Source organism: Platalea leucorodia (assembly GCF_965183815.1).
Source record: "Platalea leucorodia genome assembly, chromosome: 1".
Classification (NCBI taxonomy): domain Eukaryota; kingdom Metazoa; phylum Chordata; class Aves; order Pelecaniformes; family Threskiornithidae; genus Platalea; species Platalea leucorodia.
Genome location: NC_138823.1, coordinates 28253549 through 28261431, shown reverse-complemented (window position 1 = coordinate 28261431; position 7883 = coordinate 28253549).

The following is a 7883-nucleotide window of genomic DNA, read 5'->3' as shown; positions in this document are numbered from 1 at the left end:
ATTGAATAAATAATCTAGCATGTCCAAATAAAATGTCAAGACAACGGCTCCTTTGATTAGCCTTATCCAAATGTAGTTTCCATTAGCTCTCCTTGGAAATGAAGTATAAGGAACTATAAGGAGAAATGTGTGTGCCTATGTGTGCACATGTACCTTCTTGTTTACATCTAGGAAGCTGAAAACTCTGAAAACAAATTTAGTACTATCATTCCCATTGGAATAATCCTGTCGTGTTTCTGGAAAGCTATAGACCTTTAATATCTCCTACACTCATATACTTTCTTGTGATGTTGCATTTTGAAATAATCACCTTGAAAGCTAATGTCTGTTTGTAAAAAAACAAGGTCATTGTAACCTGTAAGGGCAGAGATTCAGAATTTTCAAAGCAGCAATTGTATTTATACATTTAAGTTAGTGTTAAGTTAAGGAGGCTGAACTCCTGGAAAATTACACGTCCCATTTCCACTAGTTTAGTTATGAAAGTTGCCTCAAAGCAAGATGGCTGTTTTCGGTGCAAAATTTTTCAGCTCTACTTTACAGTTCCATCTTCTACTGGCCTCACTGACTCTGGAAGACTTTCTCCTTTAGATGTTTTTAAAGCTTTATTACTTTTTATATTCATTTAGCAAATTGTTTCTGGAAATCTTTCCTGGCTTATCACATTGTGATTGTATACGTCAACTGTATACAGAATTCATTACCTTCTATAATTATTTGTGCTTTTTGAAGGGTGATTTTTAACACCCAGTATCTTTATTTTGTCATCTGTGTTGTTTTTCTGCATGTGTTTCGTCTTTATGATATACTAGTTTTAAGAGTGTATATATGCTCTGAATCACCATTGTAGTCTCATTAAACTGTCTTCATAGTTCCTTCAACTATTTTTCCTCTCTTCATTATTCTTGGTAATTTTCTTTCAAAAGACATGCTCTCATTTTTATTCAGATCCCCTTTTTTACACATGCCCATGTCAGATTCTTTTGGTTTTGTCTTTCCTACATTGATGGTCACTATAATAAAGTGGGTCCAGTCTTCAGTTGCTACATCTTCAACCAGATCCTGTGCACTGCTTGGGAGTATACCAAAAAGTGCTTTTCCTCCTAGACTTTCTGACTAGCTTCTTCATGGCTCCATCACTGGTGATGTCTAAAAACACCGTTTGTTTTTTCTGGCTCATCTTAATATTTGTCTTCTGCTCTCACAATCTCTCTTATTTCCCTTACCATTTTGTACCATGCTCATTGTCACCATTTCGGTTGGGTGATCAGTAGTGTAGATAACATACTCTTCCTACTTAGGCAAAATACTTTTGAGTAGAGATTCAGATTTTCACAGAATTCACCTTACTTGACTTGAATTTTTCTTCAACATCACACTCCTTCATCAGTGCAGCCTGCCCTGGCAACCTTGTATGGTTTGCATCACAGAATTATGCTGTTAGGTATTCCCTTGATTATCTTCCTTTCCACAAGCTTTTGAGCTGCTTGTTCTAGCAATACCATCATTTAAAGCCAAGTATTCCACTGTAACATTTGTGAAGTTTCTTTTTAAGAGCAAAAACCAAAACAGCACACACTGGGAAAAACAATAGAAATGATAATTGGTTTAAGTCAGATGTCTTCTCATGAGCTCTCTTCAGTGACCAACAAAAAGATCTGTTGGTGCTATTAAAGTGGAGTTTAATTACAGGCAGGTTTGCTGTCTGGAAGTTAGACAGCATATAGATAACTCCTAATTATAAGTGCATTGAAACACTGGCAGAGGCTAGCTGCCGAGGGTGCAGAATCTCCTTCACTGAAGACTCTTCAGACAGATAATACCTTACACAAAAGATCTGGTTCTGCCTCAGTCCAGTAAGCTAAACCATGGAATTTCTTCCAGCTTTACTTTCCTAACTAAAGTTAACTTAGTTAAGCTTCCTAACTAGGTTTCAAACTTGCATAGTCCAGGTAACTTTTCTGTATGCCACAAACACAGTCTGACACTGGCAATAGATTTTCTCTACCATAAAATGAAGTCCTCAGGCCAAGGTGAGTCAACCAACTAGCCATTAAAAAAAAAAAACAAAACATTTAAAATAAACACTCTTTGTAGTAGAAACTTTAACTCCCACATTTCCATATATGGAAAAGTTACTTTCAAAATACTTAATGTAAATATTATTTCAAATGTAACAATTTTATATCCTGCAATCTGTTGTATACTAATTAAAATGAAGAGAGGAAATGTGAGAGACACATAGACTACTGAATTCAAAACAATAATTCAAGAAATTAATCCATTTTAATAGAAGTTGTTCATGAATTAAAGATGAATAATTAAGGCAAAGAAAACGGGGAATCTTAAACAGTCCTTGATTTGTGTTCAAGTGATGCCCTCACTGAAGTCTTGTGATGACACCTGGAACTAACATATGAATTGTTACGAAGTTTATCACCAGATTTAGTACGTCAGTGTGAGTATTTTTCAGTGAGGTTCATACTAACTAGGAAAAGCAAGACTGAGCATAAACAACTAAGTGACCTCACTTTCAGAGAACGTGCACGCAGGTAAACCCAGTACAGTCTCAGGGAGCAACAGTCCGACACCCTGCTTTCCTTTGCCTTAGAGATGGGATGGTCCACAAAGAGGACACAACCACCTGGCAGCAAGACAACAAAGCATGCAGGGTGCTCTGGTCGTTCGAGGTGCCTCTATCCCCATCCCTCCTGGGTTCATCTCGCCTTGTGCTGAGATGCAGTCAGTCTCCATGGGAACCAGCCTCTTCCCTCTGTCAGAGCCCTGAGAGCCGAGATCACTGGCTCTGCCGCTCTGTAGGTACCACTGCGAGGGACAGGAATGAGAAATGCTCCCTTCCAATATTCACTGTTTTTTCAGCCCAATAGCTTGGTAAAGCAAGCTCTTAAAATGAGAATACTAAAAATACCTGAATCTGTTAATTTTTCAGCTTGCACGAGGGCAGACAGGTACCTCATCTAGCTTTAGGAAGTGGAGGTCAGTGCTTGAGTTAGCAATGGTCGTCCTTCCCTACTTCAGTCACCAATGAAAGATAGATTGCATAGCTGGACACATATCTATTTCTTTCTGAGCAAACCACTTTCACACGTCATCCAGCTTAGTCATCCAGAAGATGATAACCACAGAAACTAAAGTTCTTGCGCAGAAGGAACGCTAGACACAAATACAGAGCAGAGAGGGAAATGGTCATCAACCCTTTATGGTCAGCATCCAGCACTCCTGGAGGCTAGCCTCCAGGCAGCGTATATAATCCTTGAGCATGGCTCTTATCGCTGGATGGTTCCCCCATAGAAGAGCTTGAACACGAGAACATGGGTGCACTGATTTACAATCACAAAACTTTGCACAAGGTAAAGGTACAATGTTCCAGCACAAGATGTTGATTTTATAGCATAACAATCTTGAGATCACACCACAAAAAGCTCTTTTATCACCGAATAAATTCCTCACAAAAAACATACTTACTGTGTATTCACCCTCTTTTCAATGACACTGACTTTCAATAGCTATAATGATTATAAGTAGCCTTCTTTTTAGCACAGTTTCACCTGATACCAAAATTAAAAAAAAAATCCTCATTTCTTCTGTTCAGGTTGGGTTCCTGTTTTCACTTGCCATGACAGATATTTACTCAATTAATCTAAGCTTACTGTCAAACTCTGTTTAATTAATACTGTAACCAACATTTCTGACTTTAAGTACCTCAGAATAAAGCACAAAAGGTCACAAACTTCAAGGTCTGTATTCTACCAATGTGCTTTTTCTTCATAATAGCCTTTATGATATAATAGGCAAGAGATTTTTCTCTCCAGTATCTGTAAACGTACATTGCAATAACATCTATACTATGCTGAAGTATTTGTGCTGCTGGAAGTTCTACATGGAGACAAAGAAAACAAAAAAAAGAAACAAAAACTAAACATTATTTCTATCTCTGGCATAAAACATTCACTTTGCTAGCAAAATAAACATGCATTTCATATAGATAGAAAATCTATATAATCAATATAATTCCCTCAATTTTTATGTTCTGCTCTGGAAATACATTCCTAGCAATGTGATTCTTCATTAATAACATTAAAACAGAGTTACTCATTAATTACAATGTGTTAAATATTTGAATACTGTGGTGAAGACAAATTATTTCTACACAGCTATAAAATGAAGATCACAAAGGACTTCATTTACTGGTAACACTTTCCCTGAAGTTTTAATTAGAACAACAGTGCAGGGTTACAAACATGGTTCAGTCCTGGGAGATGTTCAGTAGCCAGAGCAGCATGTGGCTATCTTAAATAGCCTGTTTTTTTCTTTCCTGGACCATCCTGCTAAGTACTCAGCTCCAGTTCCAGACTGGTCCTTGGCAGCAGTGCTTAGAAGCACTGACTGGCTGCAGGCACGCAAGGACATACCCATAAAACCTGTGTCACTCCTCCTCAACAGACGGGGCAGGCCCACAGCCTGTTAGATGGGTATCCATTTGACATCCCCAAAGGACACCAAAGCTCAGTATCGAAGGACACCAAAGCTCAGTATTGATGAATTCAGACAGTTGCAAGGCAAATGACCTAGGAGAAGGAGCATAGGTTGCAGAAGGATTGAGTTTAGAAAAAACTCCAGGAAATGCCAACCATGCATGGCCGGATGCCAGCTGGTACTGCATCTCCATTTCAAGTTCGACAGTAAAGGCACTAATCCCTTTAATTACCAAACGCACTGTGCATGAAACACTTTACAGATAACTACATTCTAGGAACTGAGCTGCAGGTACTGCAAAAGTTAACTTTTTTCCCTTGGATAAAAAAGATTGTGTAACATTAAAGGAGCTCCTGGCACTTGCTGAGGCTCTTTCCTGAAAGCACTAGTTTTTGTCTGAAGATTGAAGCCCTGATCCTGTAGAGAGTGAAATAAAACCTCCTGAAGCCTGATGGTTCTTCTGGGCAGTCCTTGCAAGATGGCAACACCGACTTGTTTTTCTTCTGTTAAAGTAACCTGCTGTGACCCATATTCAACTCACGTCTCACAGGACCACCCCAGATGCACCGTTTCCTCCACTAAGAGTTACTGCCTCTGACTCAGTTGATGATAACAGAAAGCTTCGTCCCCTTGCAAGAAAATTACTTTAATTACTTTCTGCTGCTAACACTGGCAGCATGAGGGACCTGAAAGCAGATTTATCCGAACCATGCTTAGTTAGGCTTTTGTCTCCCAAGTGCAACACAAACTCCAGTGGGGCAAAGGAAATGCCAGGTCTGCAAATGCAAAAGCATTAACTTCAGGCTGCAAGGGCTCACTTCCCCTACTCCTTTCTACTTCAAACAGCTTAGTGGAGATAATTGCTACTTGCAGACACTCTCCCTCGTAAGCCCATTTTCCTACGATCTGTAGCATCCCGTTTCTTTCAGTGTTTGCAAAGATGCTTTCAGTGATAAAAAAACAACTGTGGTATATAACTTGCCTCAGATCCAAACTGCATAGAAGAAACCTACACTGTCAAAAAATAGATATGTCAGTGAATGGTTCCCAGTCAGTCAAATACAAGAATACAGATAGGCTTTGCCCGGCAGCGCTGACTACATGTATTTACTCTCATTAGTCCATGCTGTTTTGCTGTTGTTTTCCCACTGTGAAAATTGCTATATGAATCCACAGTGGCTCTTCCAGCTGGAAATAATATATATTACTTTAAGTTTCTTAGGAGGAGCAATCATTTGTAATTTAGTCATGCTGTGTCATTCCAGGGCAAGCACTATGATCTGACACGTTGTTTAGAGTATAATGATGTAACAGAAATGGTATAGAATTATCCTGATCTTGAAACACTGATGCCCATCAGTACATGATAGCCACCAGATATGAAACAAGGTGGGGAAAAAAAATGAGTGAAAGATAGATGTTTGTACAAAACTCACAATGGAAAACTTTTCCCTCTTTTTACAAATAACGTGAATACAAAGGGAACCTCACTTACAGTCATAGACAGAGATTCTTCTTCACTGCAGGTGATTTTGTTGAAGATCTTTAAAGTTACTACCACCTTCAGCTAAGCTGTGTTTTCTCTGGCTGGCCTTTCACCTGAGCTCATAAAATAAGCCATAGGAAACCACAGCAAGAATGAGAAAAAAGGAAAGCAGACAAAACATCCCTGATTTGGCAGAACCATTGTAGAAATTATCCTACAGACTGAACTGATGCTAGGGAAAGGGCAGTGTGACCTTTTTTGTTGATTCCATTTTCTGGATGAGGCGTTATCACGCAGCACCACTAAAACCTGATTCCTTGGAAGTTTTTTCCCTGACTATACTCACACTAATTTTTTAGCAAAGTTCAAGGTTAGGCAAATAATATAATATCTAATTAAAGGACTCTTCAGCTTTTGGTAGGTTCAATTTTATTTCTGATCCCATTTTACTTCCTATTCCTTTGTAGCGCTGTTGCATGTGTGGGGTGAGATTGAGCTCATGTCAAATTTCAGTGTCTGAGCTCCCACTACAACAAATGAAACTCTTGTCACCAGGTGATGGGAGGCCAGCAAGTGGTGCAGATGGTCATCCACTAAGTGTCCATGGAAGGAGGAGCTGCATCACCTCCTGGGCTCTGCTCCCTAGATCTCCTTGGACTACAGTGGGCGATGAAGCACCGAGTGTGCAGGCAAACACCCACCAGTAGATACCTACCTTTTGTTATCATAATGTGCTCGGTCAACCTCATGCCTGTATGCTCAATAGTGAGTGAACCAGTGAAGCAATTTCCAGAGGTGCTGTTTTCTGTCTACTTCTGACCTTGCTGTAGTCAACTGAAAAAACTGCATGTCCAGCTAACTGTCTGGACTCTTCCACAGCCATGGGGAGAGAGGTGATTGCAGGGAGGGAAGCAGTTTGACATTATGACTTTAGTGCAGAGAATCACCTCTTGGAGGTGTTTATCTCTTTCCATCACCTCTAGAAGGATTCCCAGACAACTAGCTTTCATTATATACCAAAATTAAAGGCTAGCATGATGAAACTCACCCTGCACCAGACTCTCTGAAGCTGGCAATGGCTACAAGAACCTCACAGTAGCTGGTGGCAGAATTATTACATCAGTGCAAGGAGATCTTTCAAGTCTCCAAAGCCAATGTGTCCATGGGGTGTGGAAATATACTCAAAATGTACTCATTTCTTGCTGATGGCTGTGTCAGGGCCTGATGGCTACTGATGCCACTCCAGGGAACCAGCCTTACACAGAGTGGTTAAGGCTGTGAGCAGCACTGAGGCCTGTGGCATTCCCCATCTTTGGTTTCAGTAGATAAAGCTCCAGACTGCTGAGGGCAACCTACGCATGGTGGACATGGCAGCAGCAGAATGAAAGATACTACGTACCTATGAAAAATCTTCACATATATAAAAGTGTGATAGGGATTATGGCTAAAATCTACATAGTTGCTGACCCCAGTTCACTCTGAAGTCAGCTCAGTGGCCATGCTTATGTCAAAAGCATGATTTACATGTGCTCCCTGCTCCTGTCTGACCTGGGCGGTGTCCAGGTACCATAGCCAGCAAACAGTGGATGGCAGCATTCGTCCTCCACATGATGCTTCTACTTGCAACTCTAAAAGACTCATTTTGCTGTATTCACAAAATGATAGAATGGTGTACAAGGGCTACTGGGACAAGGGAAATGTGCAAGGTGTCTTCTGTCAGTTCTCTATATACAGACATTCACGTAGTGTAAATAGATAATAGTCCCTAGTAGAGAATACACTGATCAGTATATGAAACATAACTTGATGCTTCTCAAATATTGCAAGCATGTATAAATAAAAAGAGGAAGTGTACAGACAGATATGTCATCTAGACGTATAATATTACAGCTTTGAGATCTCT